The sequence below is a fragment of the Lepisosteus oculatus genome, chromosome 8, assembly GCF_040954835.1.
Source record: "Lepisosteus oculatus isolate fLepOcu1 chromosome 8, fLepOcu1.hap2, whole genome shotgun sequence".
Classification (NCBI taxonomy): domain Eukaryota; kingdom Metazoa; phylum Chordata; class Actinopteri; order Semionotiformes; family Lepisosteidae; genus Lepisosteus; species Lepisosteus oculatus.
This window is the reverse complement of record NC_090703.1, coordinates 15734379-15756046: the sequence shown is the minus strand read 5'-3', so window position 1 is coordinate 15756046 and position 21668 is coordinate 15734379. Positions and strand designations below refer to the sequence as shown.

General features: G+C 34.6%; 1 protein-coding gene across 6 annotated transcripts in view; it reads right to left on the bottom strand.

Annotated features, from left to right (window-relative positions):
- The window catches only part of fsip1 (fibrous sheath interacting protein 1), a 105194-nt gene that overhangs the window by 45099 nt on the left and 38427 nt on the right, over positions 1–21668 (bottom strand). The gene's annotated exons all lie outside the window — the stretch shown is intronic.

The window sequence follows — 21668 nt, the reverse complement described above, 5'->3', positions numbered from 1 at the left end:
GTCACATGTTGTGCAACTGGTGCTGTTAGAGATCCTAATTCTGACAACTGAATAAACAGTTAAATATAAAAGAGCTTTTGGTAAACGAGTAATCTGCTTTTCTATGCCAAACTACTTGTCTTACAATTTAAATAAAAGTATATATTAAAAAATTGGAAGAGAACTGTTATGATTTAACGATCCCAATTGACAAACAGCATGGGCCCTACAACCATAGATCACTGTTCTGATTTTGAAAGAATATAATTAGCTCCCAAACAGCTATGCTTGATTGGAAGAATGCTGCCAGGGTTAAGTGAGTTTTAAGTCAGCTAGGGTTTCTACGATTCACTGTGCACTGAGTCTTAAAGTAATGGTACAAAACCAAGGTCCAAGTCAATGAGTTGAGCTGCCCAGTTCCAGGGTATACAAAATAAAAACACTTGTGATTAAAAAAAACACAACAAATAAAGGATTGTTCTGGGTTAATGAAATATTCATTGGTGAATACTAGTTCCAAATATTAGATAGTAAATGATTTGGGCCTATGGTATAGCCAAACTATGTACTCTATGGAAATAATAGAGATAATTCCTGTATACAGCAGCATTTTCAGCAAAATAATTATTTAGCCAATAATTCTATCAGGAATGATAAAAACAGAAAGGAACGTTACAATATTTTTGTCATTCAACAGGGATATACCAGATTGTGTATGGATTGCTAAGGGGTGCTTTGAGAATGGTTTGATCATTCTGCAGGTTACAAGATTCTTGTGCATGATACATGTATTCCACATGCTGAGTACATAACCTAGTAAGTGTAATTCTAAATGCATATAAACATTCAGAAATTCCAATTTGTATAGATAAGATAGTTAAATAAGAAGACAGGTTGCACAAAATAATGACATAAAAAACAGACATTCTCATTTGTCAGGAGTACAACATAATTTCTCATTCATACAGTAGCAGACACAACAAAACCATTCTACTGTTTATGCTTCGCTTCTAACCACACAAGCAATCTCACTTTTCCCAGGATATTATTGACAACCCAAGCATACTCTACATTTGAAATTTGTTGTTAGATATCATTCATCTTTAAATACCATGGACTTCAAGTAGTGTGAATGATGATAGGCCTGAATCAGCCTGTCATAAATATGGTTAACCTTGTGTTCTGGAACAGTTCCTGAACAAAGAATATGTTGACATAATTGGGCAAAACAATCTGTAAAATCTAGTTTTATTGCCCGACTTGTGCCACTAACTATAGGTTCCTCAGCAAAAATCTGTTTTTGGGACAAAATAATATTGTTTTATTTGCTTTTTTTAAAGAATCCAGCTTCTCCACTGACAACAGAAGCCAGCCTCTTAAAAAATATACATTAAAGTTTGACGTCATTTTCTTGCCTAGATTATTTTTAAAATAATTGATGATTTCTTATTTTGTGTATTTTGTCAGAAGGTTTTTTCAACATTCTTTTGTGATTGTTCAACCAAAGTAGAAAATAGCCAAGCCAGGGGATATCCTGGCATTATATAATTTCATGTAATTTAGGAGATAGCTATATTTATCTGCTAGCAAAGAGTTTAAGGTAAACAGTTGATTTCTCAATTTGAAATACGCACTTATCTGACCAAAATTACAGCCTAAGCCTAAGGCACTTGAAATAACCATTTAAATGGAGTGGGAGGGTCTCTGGGTATCCATGAGTCTTGACTTTCACACAAGGATTCACATTTCTGCCTTGCATCGCTACAGTATATTTGGCCAGTCTTGCTTATTTACAATTTCTTCCCATTAGGTTTCTGCGTATGGGGTAGTAGGAATGGGGCTTAACCACTGAGCCAATGAAAAACAAAACAAGGGATGAATTAAAGGAGGGAGGGCTGCTAAGGAGAAAAAATACAAAATAAAATTATGTAGAGAGCTTTTAGGAAATTCTGACTTTGTTTTACAAAGAATGCATAAATTAGGCCAAATACTTCTTAGAATAGCACTATCTGTGTGTGGCTATAATAAAGAAATATTGGGATAAAGAACTGAAAAAATCTGAACAAAGATTTGTAGAATTCATTTTTGTTATTTTAAATTAAATAATATTTCAAATACTTGTTCTGGAAGAGCAGAAAGTACCAATCAGGCACTTAGCTGAGAAGAAAACCAGGAGACACAGGGATCCTCCAGGACCCATCTTAAAAACACCTGCTGCAGCAAATGTCTGGATATGCATGTGAAGAAAGCATTCAGCCTTGTTAAAAAGAAAATGACATCATTGAACTCTAAACTTTGGACAAGCCTGGATATTGCTATGTGTCACGCAGATAAATCTGGCATACCCTGAAATATGTCTGTGCTGCCAAAACAAAAGAGGCAGCAAATGACTGCCAATGGTGCTTGATTCATATACCTACAGTATACAGTACCTTCAGAATGCCCTGACACTTTTACATGTGAACTTGACACAGATCTATATACTAATCTAAAGGGATTACTCAAAATGAAACAATATGCAGGATTTTGCATTTATCCAGATTATTATTATTAAATCATGATAGATAATTTATTTTATAACTGATAGATAATTTCCATAAGTAATGCAGTACACTGTAGGTGCACTGTAATGATGCATTTGGATCAATCAGCACCTGCCAACTATCCATCTCGTGTTAATCATTCTAAAAAGTCAACAACTGCTAGGCCATGACCTTAATAAACACTAGCTAATGTTGTTCTAATCCCCTGCTTTTTTGGCTGCTGCTCCTGCTTCAGATCTGATTCTAGTTAAGATGGAACGTGCAAAAATTGAAACATGAAACATAATATGAGGTCAAAGAGAATCATTCATGACTGTCAACTATGGCCACTGCTCAGGTTAGCAACTTGCCAAGCCTTCCACTTTGCAAATAATTATATTATTATTATTGCTATTATTATTATTATTATTATTATTATTATTGCTATTATTATTATTATTATTATTATTATTATTATTATTATTATTATTATTATTATTGTTGTTGTGGGGAGTGCCAAACCAGTCTGTATTTTTACTAAAGCTACGTCAGAACACATTAGGGTCAAGTTATAAAAAGCAACTTGTAGAAACAGTACAGAGGACAAGGCTGCCATAACTGGCATCATCCAATTACTCCACCCATAAAAACCACAGGCAAAGCTGTCTATTCTCTGTTACTGGCCTTTATACAAACTCTCACAATATAGCCTTAATGTGATCCAGCTGCCAAAATAATTACTATAGACCATATATGTGTGTGTGACCAATATACTTGGACAAAAATCTGTGCTTAAATAATTCTGGAATGACCACAGAAGCTCTTACATTAGGGTTTCCCTCAAGCTGGTTGTGGTCTACTTTCATAACAGGTTTCGTAGCATCTAATATATCTGCTTTTTCCCTTTGGTGGAAACAACTTTTTTCCTTTTAATTACCATTCTGTTTTCATATTACTGTTTGTTTAGCTTGTTAGCTCTTTTCTATATGTTTTGAATGAATTGTGGAATACAATACAATTGTGGAATACAAATACTTGAAATATTACTAGTTTATCAAATCCAATATTTTCGTTCTTAATAGTTGAAAACATATTTATGTTTTTTTTTCAGTTTCTTTTCTCATTTATTTTAGTTTTATCATAACAATGGACAATTCCAGACAAAGGGTTTCCAAAGGAGCTCTAACAACTGAAAAACAGCACACTAAGTTCTCTTTCGGTGATAATCAAATCATTTAAAACTAAATGTAATATCTAATATTTTTTAATTTCAAAGAATTGCTTCAAATGAGCTCCTTAAGAGTTGGTCATGACAATTCTAGGATATAGTGCAGCACAAACCTCACAAAATGCAAAATTATACTTGAACCAAAAATAATATATATATGAGGCCTGGGTGCTCTGAACTGCAAAAGAACTGCCAGATCATGGCAATAATGTAAAAAGATCCATTTGACAGAGTGTTATATGTCTGTGCTTTAATATGGGGCCCATCTGTCTTCTATAGACATACTGTACTTGCCAGAAACAACTGTAGCAAAACTGCTCATTGCAACATTATCACCACTGTGTTAACCATAGGAACAAGAAGTCGGCTAATTAGAACGTTTCCTACAGAAAGTTATCACAGGTGAAATATATCATAAGACTTTTATCTTTTAAATTTTTTTTTGTCTTATACCTATTTGTGTATGAACCAATAGCAGGCTTTTATACAAATGAACATCCTGAATTAACAGAGCAGTGTTTTTTTTATTAAGAACTCATGCTACTACTTGAAATACTAAACTGTAAAAAAAATACCAAAAAGAAAACTTGCAAGTTTTTTTTTATGAAGGACAACACATTTTATAGCACTACAGACTTATTATAATACTTAATGTAAAGAAAATAATATTGCTGTTTAAAATAGTGTATCACATGACAAAGCGTTGATGTGGCATATTAAAAGCACAAGTTTCCATTCAGGAACAGGAGCATTTCATTGCTGCAAGATCTATTCATGAAACAAAAACAACCTACAGCAAGGAAGTAGTGAGGGCTGTATTCCATGGCAGAATTTAAAAGGACAGTTTTTAGACATCAAGCCAAGCTCATGATGTTTAATGAGTTTCCATGTAAAACTATAAATGGAGCTACACTTGGTTAATGGGTAAAGCAAAGTAAATGCATGGCTAATTTTCACTTTATTTTTAAATCTAAGCTTTAAAATAAATTTCAGTGACATACTGAGAACATTCATCAAGGTATTGATATAATCAGAATGTGGGTCTAAATTGGCAGGAATGGTTCAAATTCTGGTATTATTAGTTTAATGGTTGCACTTGTAAGAAACACAACTGACAGAAATGTTTTTAACAGATGTTCGGGAGGACGCCAATTTTTAATCTTGCTCATTTCTGCTCTTCTACACATAAATATTTGCCACCATGCACCCACCCCCTTTGCAGTTCTTTCTCACATTTGTTGATTTGCTCTTACTAGTGACGGATATCTCTTTTACTCATCGTTGCTAGACCTTACCTTTCATTGTTTCATTGTTGCAATGTACAGTGAGTAAAGACAGTCACCACCTTCACCTTTTGTCGCCCTAAAGCCCAAAAAGACGACGAATAAAATCAGACTTTTTTTATTTACAAATTGTACCTTGCAACAGGTGAAAAAAGAAAACATTTTAAAAAAGTAGAATAACTGGGTTGAATAAGCAAACACCCCCTGAGTTAATACTTGGTGAAAGCATCTTTTGCTTGAATTACAGGCTTGAGTATGTTTGGATACTGTACATCTCTACCAACTTTGCACATCTAGAGGGGGGAATATTTGCCCATTACTCCATAAAGAATTGTTCAAGCTCAGTCAAACTGCGTGGTGACTGTTGATGGACTGCCCTCTTCCAAGTCATTCCAAAGATTTTCGATGGGATTTAGGTCGGGGCTCTGAGGAAGGCAAGAAGAACAAGAAGGACATTCACCCTCCTGTCCTTCAGCCACTGTATTGTTGCTTTGTCAGGGTACTTTGGGTCATTGTCATGTTGAAACGTACAGGTATACCATCCTCCACTTTCAACTTTATTGCTGAGGGCTGCAGGTTTTCTTCAAGCATTTGCCTGTATTTTGCACCATCCAACAGGATGTTGCCAACAGGATGTTGTGCTTTACCGTGTTTTGCATTCTGGCCAAAAAGTTCGATTTTCGTCTCTTATCTACAGTTCCATTTGCCACGTGGCCACAGAATCTTTAAAGTGTTTTTTTGCAAAACATAAAGAAGACTTGATGTGGGTTTTTTTAAGGAGTGGCTTATTCTTGCCACCCTCCCATACAGGCCAGATTTGTGGAGCGCTTGTGATATTGTTGTCACATGCACAGAATGACTAGTCTTTGCCATAAAGGCTTGTAGTTCATTCAAAGTTGCCTCTTGGTAGTCTCTCTGATCAGTCTCCTTTTTGCTTGATCATCCAGATTGGAGGAACAGCCTGATCTAGGCAAGGTCTGTGTGGTGCCATACGCCTTCCACTTCTTAATGATGGTCTTGACTGTGCTCCATGGAATACTTAAAGCTTTTGAAATCTTTTTATACCCATCTCCTGACTTGTGCCTTTCCACAACTTTATCTTGAAGTTCTTTTGAAAGCACCTTTCCACTCATAGTGGATTCGTTGCTTTGAAATGCACTTCCAAACAGTGGAATCCTCTAGAAACAGCTGCTTTTATTCTGAATTAATCAAAATCACCACAATTGATCACAGGTGGGAGCCAATTAGTTTGATGTGTGATCTGTAAGGTGTCTGGTTATTCCTAACCTATTTTCCTAATTTATTTTAAAGCTTATATTTAACCTAAAAAAAGTTTACAAATTTTCAGAATGTCTTCAGAATATTCTTTTCACTTAGCTAATGTGGGTTACTGTGTGTAAATAAAAATGGAACAAGCCTGATTTGTTTTTATTTTCAGAATGTCATGCAACAAAAGGTACAAATTTTGAAAGGGGGTGGTGACTTTCTATACCCACTGTATCTCCTTGCTAGGCTCCCACAGCACCGTCTCCTTGCATTTATGACCATTGTTACCTCCTTCAAGCCAGGGCACAAATTGTTTTGTGCTTCACCTGCTCCTCAACCTCTACTTCTCTATGCTCTGGACAACAACTGGCACCCTGCACTTGCCACAGTGTCTGCTCTTCAGTTCTGGCTCTTCTCCTTCAGGTCTTTGCATTTTCCCTGTACCCCTTTCCCACCTTTATGTAATCTCCACGCTCCTCTCTTCCCCTTTTGATTAGTTTTCGGGTGGCCTAGCAACTCACTAAATCTTCAGCCCCAGCCTATCTTCATTGTTTTGTCCCCTCCCCTCTCCAGCACTCATTTCTGCTTTCCATGTAGGAGCCCCCTGGTCATTGACCCTCAATCTGCTCTGTTGGTGTGGGTGTGAGCACATGGCATCAATCTGCACTGTGTCCAGGCATCCTCTTTTACAGCACTCACTGCCCCAGTGCCTGTGCCCAGCTCCAGCCCAGGAACACTGGGAACATGTTCTCAACTCTTCTACTCATCAAGTTCCCATCTGCGTTGCCTCAGTGGAGACCTTTTGAAGTATAATGGTTTAGTCTTTGGGGGGGATCTAGTCATATCAAACAGACCAGAGGTCAGGATATTTATTTATATATTTCAGTGTATAAAGCCAGTTTTTGTTTTTTTTAACATAACTCATCTGTCATATACATTATCTGTTCTTTGGAGCTTCCACTTATAAATAAAATCTGTCCTGGTCCTCTAAATTATATATCTATAGTATACATCATATTTAGATTCTGTAATTCACATATTCTGCCTATGTGTTATGGGTTTCCTTTTATCTCTTTTGTCTCTGTCAGTCTCTTCCTCACACGCAGAGACTGCTAGTCCCCCAACCAGGCGAGTTACGATAAATAAGCTCATATGCAACATCAACTGGGATTTTGGGGAACCACTGAAACTGGGTTTCAAAGAACAATCCACTGTTCTTTACCCTTGTAGCAGCTCCTTGGCTCATTCTTCATCCAGAGAGGAGGAGCCCTCCAGGACAGGCTCCTGTTTCCTCAGCTAGGTGAGTTAAGCCATATAAACTTTAATACATTTTGCATCTACTGTATGTTGCATTAATAAAGATTTGGCCAAATTACTGAAGAAGCCAATGAGAAGGATATGTTTAAAGTGAAGCTAATTATGGTAAAACCTTTGCCCTGAACTGCAATTCATACTATTTTGAAAAACATCAGATATTTAAGTCTTAATTTATTTTTCATTTCAGGAGTCCTGGTTTAGTCATCAGAGTACAAATCTGTGACCAACAGCCTGTAAAACTATACAAAAAGACCTCCAAAGCAGAGCAGACAAGCACAAAAAACAGTAAATAAGATTAACAAAGCAGACTATAATCGCATTACAATAAAACATAAAAGTAAAAAAATATGCAAAAAGATGAAGGTTCAAACTAAAACTGTAAAAATGTCTTATTAATTCTTGGTCAAGAAAGATTGTCATCCATGAATCCGATATGATTGAAAAAAACTCAAATGGCATCTGTTAATTCTCTGGTAAATTGAGTGGCTGTTGGCTCAAGAGATAAATGCTTTGGCACAGTTTACCACAGCCATGGTGTGCTCTCTAGTTCTGACATATTTGGCTTCTGTAAGTGAGATGAAAGGAACCTTATACCATTCCCCTTTATACAGCTGGGGTACCTTACTCAAGGATATAGCAGTATGGAAGCATTGCATTCTTGATCTTCTCTTAATACTGTAGTTTCAGGTCTCTAACCACCCGAGCACAATGGCTCTGTCCAGCAATTGATGACTTACAGTAATGAGTTAAATAGGAGTTTTAAGGAGCAGGGCCAAATAGTACATATTGGACAAAACAATTAAAAATACTTTATTTATCAAGAAATCAAAAACAATTATTACAAAATATTGCATGAAACTGTAAGTGAACCAAATAGTTTTATTTTACTATCAAGAACATTTGCGAAAGTCTTCTTTTTATTTGAAAATTTCACTTTTCATTTGCAGGATGAAAGTCATTAATAGAAACAAAGGAGGAAATAACTTCATTTATTGAAAAGGCTGTAAATGTTTACGTCTGGCTTAAAGAATAATAAGCTACTTTAGTGTGCAGACCCCCTTACAATGCAGACTCACTCCTGTGGTGTTATTGCCCATGTGTACCCATTACCACTCTAATATATTTCAGAAAGGCAATAAACAGCACACAACCTGCAAATATCATGTCAGAATATCTTACATGAACAGTAAAGCAACTACATTTATGGACAGAGTGCTCCTTAAAATTAGGCGTTTCTTTGCCGTAAGGCCATTAGAGTATGGTTTTTATTAAAATTCTAAGAAAATATGTAACACATTAATTAACAGGAAGACAGAGGAATAAATGAACGGAACTATAGAATGATAGATACAGTATGGTCATTGTGGTTTTGTTAGAATGATTGGTTCAAGGACATCTGCAAATTCTCAAATATCCTTTGAGTTATTTTACAGAATATTATAAATGTACAGTACTGTAATACTATGCTGTACAAGTGATTACTTCTGAATGTGGCGCCTTGAAATTGATCCATACATTTCACATTCTGGAGACAAAATTAGAATAAACAATTCTTCATCACCTTATTGAGGTGAACCACACTGCAGGTAAACCTTAAATGAGATAACTAAAGGCTCAGCTTTACAAATAAGGGTCAGTACTGTATGTAACAGGCATATACAGTACTGTATAAAGCAGTTTATTGAATCTAAAGGCTTTGACTCATCTATATACTACGAAATACACCTTATAAAGACAATATTACAAAAAAATATCTATTTTGCTCATAGCAAACTTTTGCTTATTGCTCATGATCACTACAGCCGTGCTCTAAACCATAATCAACAATACACGGGGAAACCTTAAAAGGTGGAGCATAAACTTCAACATATACAGTAATTTTAGAAATGTTTCAAATGTATATACTGTATGCATCACTTTTGCACAGCATTTTCACTTCCACACCGTATTGAGTTACCTTAGGACAAAAAATGTGAATCATGTCTTTTCAAAGAATTGTAATGTATGGTAATGACTTAACTTTTCTCAAAGTTAATCAGTGCATTTCAAGGTAAAAGGTTCCTTAAAATCTCACTAGGAAAACTTACATTGAGAAGGATTAACAATTTAATCTATTATGTCTCACTGCATAATAAAATCTTATTTCAAATGTGATTTTAATTGAATAAATCCTTTAGTCTGACTTCATCTTTTTTGCATCTGTTTGGCATCAATTCATGCTGCCTCATGTATTTTATAAAGGTCCCTTTATTACATACTTTCCTATATGCTCTTGGCACCCATTTTACAAGACTCCCAGTCTTTATGGCACCATTAAAGTATTTTTGGCTTGTCTTCATTTCTTCTCAAAAACTAAAGTGCTAATTGCAAGGAAAATGCTATCTGCATCTAAAACAAAAAAAAATGTCATTTTAACTGAGATTACTTTTTATAGAATTATACAAAAAGATAACATAGCACCCTTATTAAAAAATATATTTTGTGTTGTTAAGTCTGAGAAAATCACAATTTATTTATGTTGTTGTCAGATTGTTTACTTGCTCACAAAGCAAAGCTATCTTAGAAAATGAGTCAACCCAGGTTTTTAGTTCGAAACATTGTAGTTACAATGTTTGTTTTCTGCCTTAAACACAAAAACATTTTCTATGATCTGAAAAAATGAATATTGATATTATATACCTTATATAATATCATATATAATAGCTTTTCACAGTAAAATGAGGTATTGCTTGAACCTGTTCCTTGACCTGAGAATACTGTATTGGCTCAACGTAATGTAATTTCAAGATAGGATTCACTCAGACATGCAGTTAAAAACACGTATGCAAATAATAAAGCACTGAATTGATAAGCTTGAAAATGGTAGCCCCTACACTACATACTTTATATTCATTAAACATAAACAAGTAGGGGTTGTTTGTACATGATAAGGCTTTGTTGAATTTCAGATGTTAATGAACTCTTAACTGCTAACGAATCAAAGGAACGTAAAAAATGTCAGACAATTTTAAACCAAACAAACCATAATTTGGGGAGCCTACTGGGAGCTCTTTGGCACGCAGACACATCGATGTTTTCCCTGGAAGACTGTGATTGTAGGAAGAGAAACAATCAAACGATAAGATCTAAACCCAAACATTTCTTGTCTTCTTAGGTCATTGCTTCATGTTGATAGCCTAATGTGCTAGTATTTTATGTAATGATGCTTAAAACTAAAGGCTTCCTCCTTACAGAGAACAGAATGTATTGAATACAATCTACTTAGCTGTGTTGTTTCTTGTTAATGTAAACATTTAATGCAAAGCTACGTGTACAGTTCTGGATCCTCAGGGACCAAGTGCCTTCTGTTTTTCATTTATCTATCTGCACAAAGAAGATGAATAAATCACCTAATTAAACTGACTTAACACATTTTCATGTGATCTGAAGCAGACAGATTTAACCTTACACAAGATCATCTGCACACTGCACACAAGAGGCCATAGGTTCCTATCTAGTGTACCAAACAAATATTCTGCTAGCATTTTTAGTAAATTACAAAGCAAAAGAGCTGAACGTTTGGAAAATAAAAGCAATGTAACAATTCAGCAGTAGCCTGTACTGTACTGTAGGAGGTGCCATCTTTGGAAAAACTGTTTGCATCACAGATGTTGAAGAAACAATAGCACTGTTGTAAGAGCAGTTTTAACCATAGATTAGATCCGGTTAAAAAGTTAAAAAGTTAAAAAATCATCCCTTTCCTGCTACACTCCCTTGTTAAACTCTGGTTATGGTTACACAGCTTGCCTGGTGGAAAAAAGCTGCCATGCCCCATGCTGGAGGTGCCCAAAATGTGTTTTCAGCTGCAGTTTACTAATTAAATACTAGTTGCTGCACTAAATTCTGTTACCTGTTAAAACTAACTTAGAGCTCAATATGGATACCCTCTTCTAACTGTGGTACATTACTAGTGAACACAACCAACAAGGAATTAAGATTTTCCCTACTATTTAATTTTAAATGCATTTTTTGACTGAGATAAATTACAGAGCTACTGTTTGACTGTTTGCTTTTTATTTTAAAATATGGACTCTCCAAGTTTAAAACTGTGCTTACATCTTTGTAAACTTGCAATAAGGAAAGTCGTCTTATCTTTTTCAATTTAAAATGTTATTGCAAAAAAATATTTTTTATGCCACGAAAGCTCATTTAGGCATTAAGGATCACAATGCTAGTGAACAAGAGGGAACCCTTTCAGTCACACTACATGTACAGTATACTGTATATGTGTGGTGAGCATACTGGTGATGTTGCATCATCCAGGTTGGGGCTACACATTATTAATGGTGGACGGAAGTCCCCATTAACTGTAAAGAACTTTGAGTGGAGTTTCCAGAAAACCACTATATAAGTATAAGGATTTATGTATTTTAATTTATACTGTCATTGCATTACTTCACAAAACATCTAGGACAGGACATTTTTAACCTTACCAACTCTGGTGCTTGTGTCTGCTTCTCTAAGCCCTGATGTCACAGCTTACTATCATATAAAAACTGAATCAGGGTATAAAATGAGTCTGCACTGACACTGTTACTGATTATGTGACATAAGCCAGTGTGATTCATTGATAATAGAGTAGTTGTGTTTTGCTACATTCATCTTTGGATGATTTGCATTGCAGGAGACACTTTCCAAACCACAGAACCCCTAAAGTTCCAGTTTGAACACTCTGCCATAGTATATTCTTGAAATTAAAATGCTGATATCATGAGAAAGAAAGACATTTAGGGATTACTTTTTTCAATAATCACGATTTTCATTATTCAAAGTTTAAATAATGTGTTGTTGCAGAGATTTGAGTTAGCTTATAAAGACTAAATTAAATAGAAAACATAAGTTCAAAAGGCCAAAAACATGAAAGACATTTAAACTATTTAAAAAATTACAAATAGGTTGGACCTGTTGTGTAATTAAATACAATGCTCTCCAAAGTTACTCATACCTCCAAAATAATTTCTCAACACAATCTTAATCTTTTTTACGCCAAACATAATGCTCATAAGCATGCCCCAAAAACTTAAATTTTCATTTCATCTGATTATACAACTTGATTTCATTTGCCATGCAAGTCTGAGTTATCTCATTTTGTGTTTCACCTTCAAAAGAGGCCTCTTCCTTACAACACAGCTATGAATGCCACATTCATGAAGACAATTTCGAATGGTAGTTTTTGGCACTTTTTATCCTGGCGATGCCAGTACTGTATGTATTGGAGATCTCCTAAAGTAACCTTTTGATTTATGGATGCCTACTAAAACACTTATTTCACAGCTGGTAGTGGCAAGATCTAATGTACGGTACTTTCTTCCTATCCCCATGAGAGCTTCCACACACCAGTAGCATTAAATGTCTAAATAATGGACGCTACAGTATAATGTGATACAGTAGATTGATCTTTTTTATAGATTCTTTTATAGCCATCCCCTGCCTGTGGTAGTCAAAAATCATTTGCCAGCAATTTTTCTGTCTTTCTGTAGCCATGATAGAGCATGATGTTTTCTGTGTATCTGTTCCTTGCATACCATGGAACATAGCACTCTACATAGTTATAGAGGTTTCCACTGCAATTCCAAAGAGCAGAATTTTGCTGTCAATTTTGTTTTTATTTTCTCTGAAGCAATAGTGGGAAGTGTGAATAAAAGTATCTCTTTTTTTTTTTGGATTGATTATGTGCTGTGCTATTATAATTACATTATAACAGCATTAGAATTTTTTAAGTGAGGCACATTATCCAGTCAATAACTCTGCTAATGATATTTCATTTCTGCTAACGATATTTTTGTTCCTATTTTACGTGGTGCATAAATAAGTCTAGAATGCACTGCAATTCAGTGAAACCAATATGGTGGAAATACAAGTATCTTAAGTTAACAGTAATTAAAATACAGCGCCTCTTCAGGTTAGAGTGAAGAATAATTCATCCATCCATGTATTTTCTCACCACTTCATCAAATGAATTATATTATTCTTACAACTAAACTCTGTGTACTCCGTGTCATTAAACGTTAGCCTGCTTTTTTGGTATTGTATACTGATAAAATAATAGTAATACAACAAACTTTAGTACAAGATCTTAGTACAGGATTTAGTGTCCTTTGTAAATTAATATTTTTGTTGCAAAGCAGTAGATTCTGTCTATTAGGTGAGACTGCCTTCTGTTGCTATGTTTTCCAGTATTCCAAAATTCCAATTTCCAAGGAAAAATAATGATTTTTTTTACCCAAAGAGTTCAAGAACAATTACCAAACCACTGACTTTAACATCGCTAATTAATCTGTCCAAAATAATCTTACTGTGTAAATATACTTTTTTCTTGGATTTAAAACAAAATTTGCCAGAAGTGTATATTCTTCTGTAGGTACTATATATTAAGAAGTGTAGGCTGTTATTAAATATATTGTGACAGAAAAGCATACTTATAGTCAGAGTTCTGTAAACTGGTTCAAATTTAAGCTTTCAACTTATGGTAAATTGTCTGCTGCAATAAGCACCATCAGGAGCTCCACTTAAAAATGACATAATGACACAAAAATAATGGGAAAAGTGACATTCTTAAAAAAGAAAAAAAAAAGAACATGCATTTAGTTATATTCAAGCCACAAGGCACTCAGGGTGTTTTACTTTAAACTGATGACTGAAGGAGCTTATGATTTTTTTAGCACTGATTCTGCAGAGTATGTTATAAAGTGTTATATTTAAATCTCCAAATAGCAAACATATAATTTTTCATCTGTTTCCATTGCTTTCTTGAAAAGCACGCACAACAACAAAAATTGCTTGTGGCCACAGTGAAGGTTTTTGATGTGTTCTCTCTAAAGCTACAATACTGACAAGCTCAAGCCCATTAAAAAAAACTTTCACAAAGTTAAACTTACTTAAAAATTACAGTTAATTAGCCAGAAGCCTTCCAGAAACTGTCTTCATCAAAAATAAACATTCACTTTTGCTTTATCTTTTATAAACATTACACCAGTTACAATTTAAATTCACATGCAAAAAAATGACAAAGACCATAATATTATATTATACTCATTATGTTATACACTATATTATACTCCAAAGTAAGCAATTTCTTTATTTTATTCACAGAATATTTTGTACACAGAACAAAACTTTTATTTTTTCAAAATTGTAGTGTCTTTTTGAAGTACAGTATATATCTGAATATCATAAGTAGTGAAAAATTGATAATGATGCTAAGAATCATTATCTGCTAAGAAATGTATTTTACGGACCTAAACGTGTGAGACGGTATTATACTGTATGAATGTACTCCACAAGCTGTTTGGGGTTAAATAAAGCTCATTCACAGACATTTTACAGTACCTCCATGCAGAAACAACTCAATGAGGTTTTGTGGCAGCTTAAATACTATGGTGACTATCAATGCTGCACACAAAAAAACTGATGAAGAAATTACCATTTGAAAACCTAGGAAAGGTATTTATAATACAGGATAATCTCTTTAACAATGTTAAGTCTAATTTTGTTGTTTTATATATATTTTTTTCAAAATAGCAAATGGAGCTTAGAATAAACAACTGCTGGAATTAATAGGACAAATCTTAAAACCATCCAATCTTGAGAAGGAATTTCCAAAGTTATTAGAAATATGCATGTTCAAAAGAGTAAATACACATACAGTGTATTCTATATTTATCTCTATGAATATAGATCTTATCTAATCTAATATTACACTTTAGATTAAATGTTATTATTGTATTGATACTGTAATGTTGATTGTAGCATTGATGTTTGTTCTTATCTGATTTTTATTTATTAATCTATGTTTGAAAATTCAATATAAATGTTGATCGCAAAACAGCAAATAGGAAAGTGAAGATGTTTGTCCCCTTTTGGGGACAAATATCATTGGCAAAAAAGGCAAACTTTTCAAACAAAACAAATTCAGAGTCCTTGTAAAGAATCTGAAATCAGGGCCCATCAAAGAAACCTTTATATGGTAAAGGCTATCTGTGCATATATAATGGATATCTGAAGGATTTCCATCTGACCAAGGGAAAGGGTCTACAGCGACATTCGAAAACATTAACTGTAAATTAAAAAGAAATCCAAATAAAATATGCTGGGTACTGTACAAAAGGAACAGAGACAAAAAAAAAGAATCAAAGTGAAAAACAAAATATCAAAAAATGTACTTGTTTTCATAACAGGTTAATGGATAAAAACAATGTATTTACAGTATAAGAGGTGGATGCCAAAAATTCAGATGAACTAATGGAGTACCACAGATTACAGTATTAAGACCGCTGCTTATTAACCTATAGATTCTGATTAAATTCGTAAACTAGGCTACTTCACAACTGATACCAAATTAGGGGGATTAAACACAAAAATGGAAAAGGAAATTCATGAAGTCTTAGACAAAATTCAAGCTGGCTCTTCTAAGCCATATTGCTAAAAAAATGACACCCCCACTTCTTTAAAAAAAATGACTGGGTGACATCTTCGGATCAGTTTGCAAAATTTGTTGTTTGTAAAGCTCTCAAGACCAAAAGAGCTGAAGAGGTGGATTACAGATTGATATTCAGTATTTACTCTTATAGGAGCTCTGTCTGTCTAGCAGCCTGACAATGGTAGAGAGTTTGCTAATAGCATTGTTTCAAGCCTCAAGGAATAGTGGCCTGAACTGAAAAGTGTGCACAGGAAACACTGCCACAGTCAAAACCAGGGGAGCATCAAAACAGCGAATCAAGATATTAAATATGATCACAACATGGATGCAGGATGGGGAAAAATGGATATTGGACTGAAAGTCTTTGTCCAGTTAATGAAAAATAGCATACCATGCTAGTACACAGAGGTTATCTTGACGCTTTTTGGCTGCAAAATGAAAGTTGGTTTTAAAAGCATCAAATCTCCCACAAGATATTTAAAAAAGGAGGAAGAATTAGAAGAGATTGTTGACTCAAGTGTGATAATATGCTGTAAATAATGAGAGGGGGTGAAACTGTTTTCCAAGCTCAACCTGGGCCCACCGCGACGAGCAAAAAAACATTTGCAGAACAGTGTATATCATCTGAGGGAAGTATGTCATGTGATTTACGTGTGTGTGCTCCAAACCTGCTCTTGGAGATTATCAGTGTCAAGACAGTGGGTGGCATACTCATGTTATGTGTGGCAATAGTTTTAGTAAGGATGAAGAGGAAGAAGGATTTGGGCTCACACGTCTTTGTGCCGTCTACGTGTTAACAAGTGAAATGCTTTTAGTAGTCAACAAGATGTCAAGGTTAATGCGGAGCAGCAAGCAAGAAAATGAAGACAATCTAACAAATCATTTTCTGCCAGTTCAGCAAAGTGTAACAGTTCGAGTTCCTGACCCTGAGGCTGATAGAGGAAGAGGAGTTGCTCGCAATGTTTTGGCCGTGTTCATGGATATGAGAGGTGATCGGTTTTATCATCTACGTACAAGTCAAGGAATTGTAATTCACTGAATGCAAGATCATAGTTCACAGAATGACAGAAAGGATTCGTAGGATTAGAAGAGGCCCCAGTGAACATAGAAATATCTCTCAGATAAGCAGCTACTCAGATATCTACAGGGAATAGAAAAGGATTTAAGTGCATGAGCAAAAGTGCCAATCCATTAAATGTTTTTGAGTGAAGAAAAAGTTACTTTGCAGTTCCAAATGCCATTGTTGTTCTACTTGCTGCTATAAGTGAACTTTTTTGTAAGTTATTATGTACTTTTATAATACTTTTAATGGTTAATTAAAATATCAGTTCATTAATATGTTGACAACAAATAACATTATGTGCATGTTTTTCATTCATATTTGGTTATTAAATATTAAAAAAAATAATTTTAGTGTTTCATATACACTGTACAGTAATGCCTAGGTATTTAACATAATACTGTAGTACTGAAGTACTGAAAATAATATGAAAAAACAGTAAGGCATTGAATAAAATGTCTATGAATTTCAAACATTTCCTGTTTGTTTTTTATTTTGATGGTAACTTCTTACATACTCTTGCAAGGCACTGTATATGAACATTGCATAAAAGCAGATTTTTGGATAACTTATATAGTATAAAGAGAAAATATTGTTCTTTGAAACAGGTAATCAATCTAAACAGAGTTTGTTCTATAGCTCCAGTAAAAAAAAAAGTGTGTTCAAGTCCTCAGTAGAGCATTTAAATTATTTGGAACTTGAATTACTTAGTTCTCAGAATTGTGAAACCATTTGCTCAACTTGTATTTGCAAGGTAACCTGGAACAGGGAAAGCTGAAAGGCCTTTTTTTTATTTGGATCATGCCACGTGGAAGAAGGCAACTTGCCAAAGAATATAACCCTGAATTAAAGACACCGCAAACTGTGGCAAAACCTCTTGGTATTCCCTACAGTAGCACTGATGATGTTATTGTTTCTAATTAATCTGGCCTTATGCTATTGCTTCCCCTAATCTCCTGCAGGCACCAGAGGATCCTAGCAACTTTTCTGCACAGAATACAAAAACAGACTACAAGCCTTCACAATTTAAGAGCTCCCCTTTGTTCACAACAAAATTCATATAACAGACCGAACATTCTGCTACAATTTTAAGGGTTACATAATATAAAGAAACCAACAGATGCTATTATCAGTGAAGCAGTCCACCTTAAAAACAGTATTAAACTGAACATCTTTAGCTGATTTACTAAGCCACGGCTAAAATTACCTGCTATCCAGCTGACATGAATGTAATCACATTGTACTGCTTAAGAACAGAGCATGGTTAAAAATGAAATTTGCTTGCATATGCCACTGTTTCTTCAGCTGTAATACTGTATCTTTTCTATCTGATACATTTTAGCTTTTAATGTGGTTGGGTGTATTTCTGCAAAATTACATATCCTAATCACTTAACATTCCTAAAGAATTAGAAAATAAATCCGAGGTCATAGTAAATTCATAGTTTGTGGGTGGTCTGGCACACAGAGATCTAAGTTTACAGAGATTAAAACTGTGAAAAAGGCTTTTCCCCAAAATAAACTGTTAAAACACAAAGGATTTGAGAAATGTATTAAGATCACACAGAGATAGATTGTTTTCACATCTCAAATTTTGTATGCTTCATGGCCATGCTGCTTTTGCTTAATTATAGATACATTTTTCAATTCTAAAAGTTACAGCACTGTATATGTCATTCTTGTTATATATTATGAACATAAAATAAAAGAGCCTTACATTAGTATTTTGTTACCTATCTCGACATATATAGAGTATGTAGACAACAAAATGTTAACAAATCTAGGATCTAAAGCAGTTTACACAAGAAACTGATTTACAACCAAAACAGTTTACCAAAGAAGAAGAACTCATGTGAAAATTCCAAATAGTAAACCAGGACTTCATTTTGCATGTTAAAATCTTCTTGTTATATTATTGTACTAGTCTGAACTGTGGTTAATTCTTATACCTATTTGAAAGAATGTATGTTTTTATGAAGGTAAATTCTAATTTTGAATGGATAGACTCCTTTCTCCAGTCTGTACTTATTTAACAGCACTTGTGTTGGAGAAAATTAAGGTAGGTGATAAATGGTAAAAGATCAAATATCCCTTTCAGGAAGTCTGTGGGATGTCCATCTTACAGGAAAACAGTTTTTTTGCATATCTACAGTGTAATGTCCAGCAGTGGGAGAAGGCTCACTTGTCATACATACAGTATCTTATAGTCATCTTACATTCTTGTCACATGCCTACTGAAGTTGATGTTTGGTATATGCTGCTTGTAGTGTAGGTGGGAAATTAAGATAAAAATCAAGCATTAGTTTCCTGGTAATTGACTGAGCACTGCAGAAGTTAAAGTAAAATTAGTTGACCAGGATTGAAGCAAAGCTACAACTGCATAGCCAGTGATGTGTTAAAAGCTGAATGACTCAGAGATGGGTAGGTCAGAGGAGTTGGCACAAACTTCCTTATTCTCCCCTGTGTGCTGTCACAGGGTGTGAAAGTCAAGATGTGAACACATACAAACTGGCTATTGTAAATCAGGTGGGTGTAACAAAAACCTAAGCTGTATTTTCATAAGCTCTGTTTTAAATAAGTTCATTTTTTCTGCACTAATATTATATATGCATTTAAGCATAACTTAATTAATAATGGAATTTGAGAATCCGTATATGGGTATAAATGTGTGATCCTAGGGTCTTTAAAATAATTTACAGGAACCAAATGGGAGCTATTTGACAAGCTTGAAAAACTGCATTATGTAATGAAATCTGATTGCATTCTAGTGGTGTAGTGCTATTTATGAGAATTGTAAACGAACCCTTTGAAAGTATAACAAAAGGTGCAATAAATGTCCATTTTCTTAATTACAACCAATAGGCTTCTGCTACCTTGCAGACCTATCCAGTCCAATCTATTCAAGTTTCAAATGATTATATAAAGATCCCGGGGTGGCGAAAACTAGGTCTGAGGGAATTCCCTCTGTGGTGAAATGAGGTTTAGTAGATGTTTATGTGGTCAGTAACTCAGCACAGTGCACCAGTGCTATTAAGTTGGTTGCCTATGATTAAGCTCCCCTTGTTAAACTACCTTCCTCTGTTACTTTTGGTACTGTATGTAGTCACCAGGATCAGGTGTGAATTAGAAGATAGATCAGTAGAAAGTAGAGCTCTGTAAATAAAACCTTTATGCTCTATCTGCTTTGAGATTATAGATTCTGGGTTGGAATCTTCTTCCTGGGATGTTAGAGTAGGTGACTAAGGTCAAGTTAGTCACCTTCATGTCACATTGAAAAGCCTTTAGATGAGCTAAAGTGAGCGATGGTGGTGGTGCGGCTACTAACGCTACAGTAGTTACTGCTACAAGGGCCACAAAGCAGTTTTTCTCAGGACAAGGCTGAAGAAGGATGATGATGAATCTGCTCCAGTCATTGTGCGTTATTTGAAAGGAGAAAGACTGATGGAGGTCTTTTGTCGGCTGCCATACATCACATTTTATTTCCTATAATTGTTCATTTTTTAAATTAAAATTGTAGTTGCAAAATGTTTTTGTTTTGGCTCAAAAGGTTCTGTCAGCTGAAAAAGTCTATAAGAATATTCTGGAATCAATCTACAAATAGAGTAGTTTTTTAATGGAATATATTTTTGATGACTTAGTCCTTTATAGTAGTGGTGTATGCTTACCAGTATGCTTACCGGTATGAAGGAGGAATAACATAGTATACAGAAACACATGTATACTGTATATCCTGTTACTTAAGCTTTCTTTTTAGCTTTAGTAGTCTAACCCCTATGCTATTTTTGCAACTATTTAAACAAATCTATGTTACTTTACATTTAATCCTAATTTTGATAGGAAGTCTCATTTCCCTGTTCTGTGACTCATCAACAGCATCTGAATGAGCTTGGGCAAATTAGGACAATGTTACACAGGATAGTGTTAACTAACTCCTTTGTTCTGTGTTTGTGATGGTCATCCAAGAATCAAGTCAGGTGAAACACTGAGCCACAGAATCCTTGAGATGATTGTTCAAGTAGCAACACATAACTGCAAGTTCCAAATTTATTCAGGTAAAAAAGAAGATAGATTTTTAAATTAGATCAACTGCAAAAAAGCTTCAAGAATTTTGTGAATGAAATCCCATTTTTTTCCCATATTTGTTTTTTCCAGTGACAAGGTCATTTTCACACTTTTGCTCCTTCTGTTCTTTCTCACGAATGATAAAAACTTCAGGGGAAAAGACCATTTTTCTGAAAACTATTTCTGGGGTGAAATTCCCCCCTGTGGCATAATGTGGCATTGCATTATGTAAAACAGATGTATTTAAGATCTTATTATTTTCGAATGTGCCCTGTACTGAGAGGATATTACATACAATACTGTATAGCTGATATGCAATTACAAAACTGAAAATGATCCAGATATATGCATGAAAAAATGTCTTGCCACTTTTTTCTCACTTGTTTGCTGGAGTCATAAATGTTTGGAGTGCAATGTTTGGAGTGGCCAAATTTAAGTGTCATCTGAGCAATGAGCTCTGAAAATACAGCGGCAACTTTGTTCCAAGACACAAA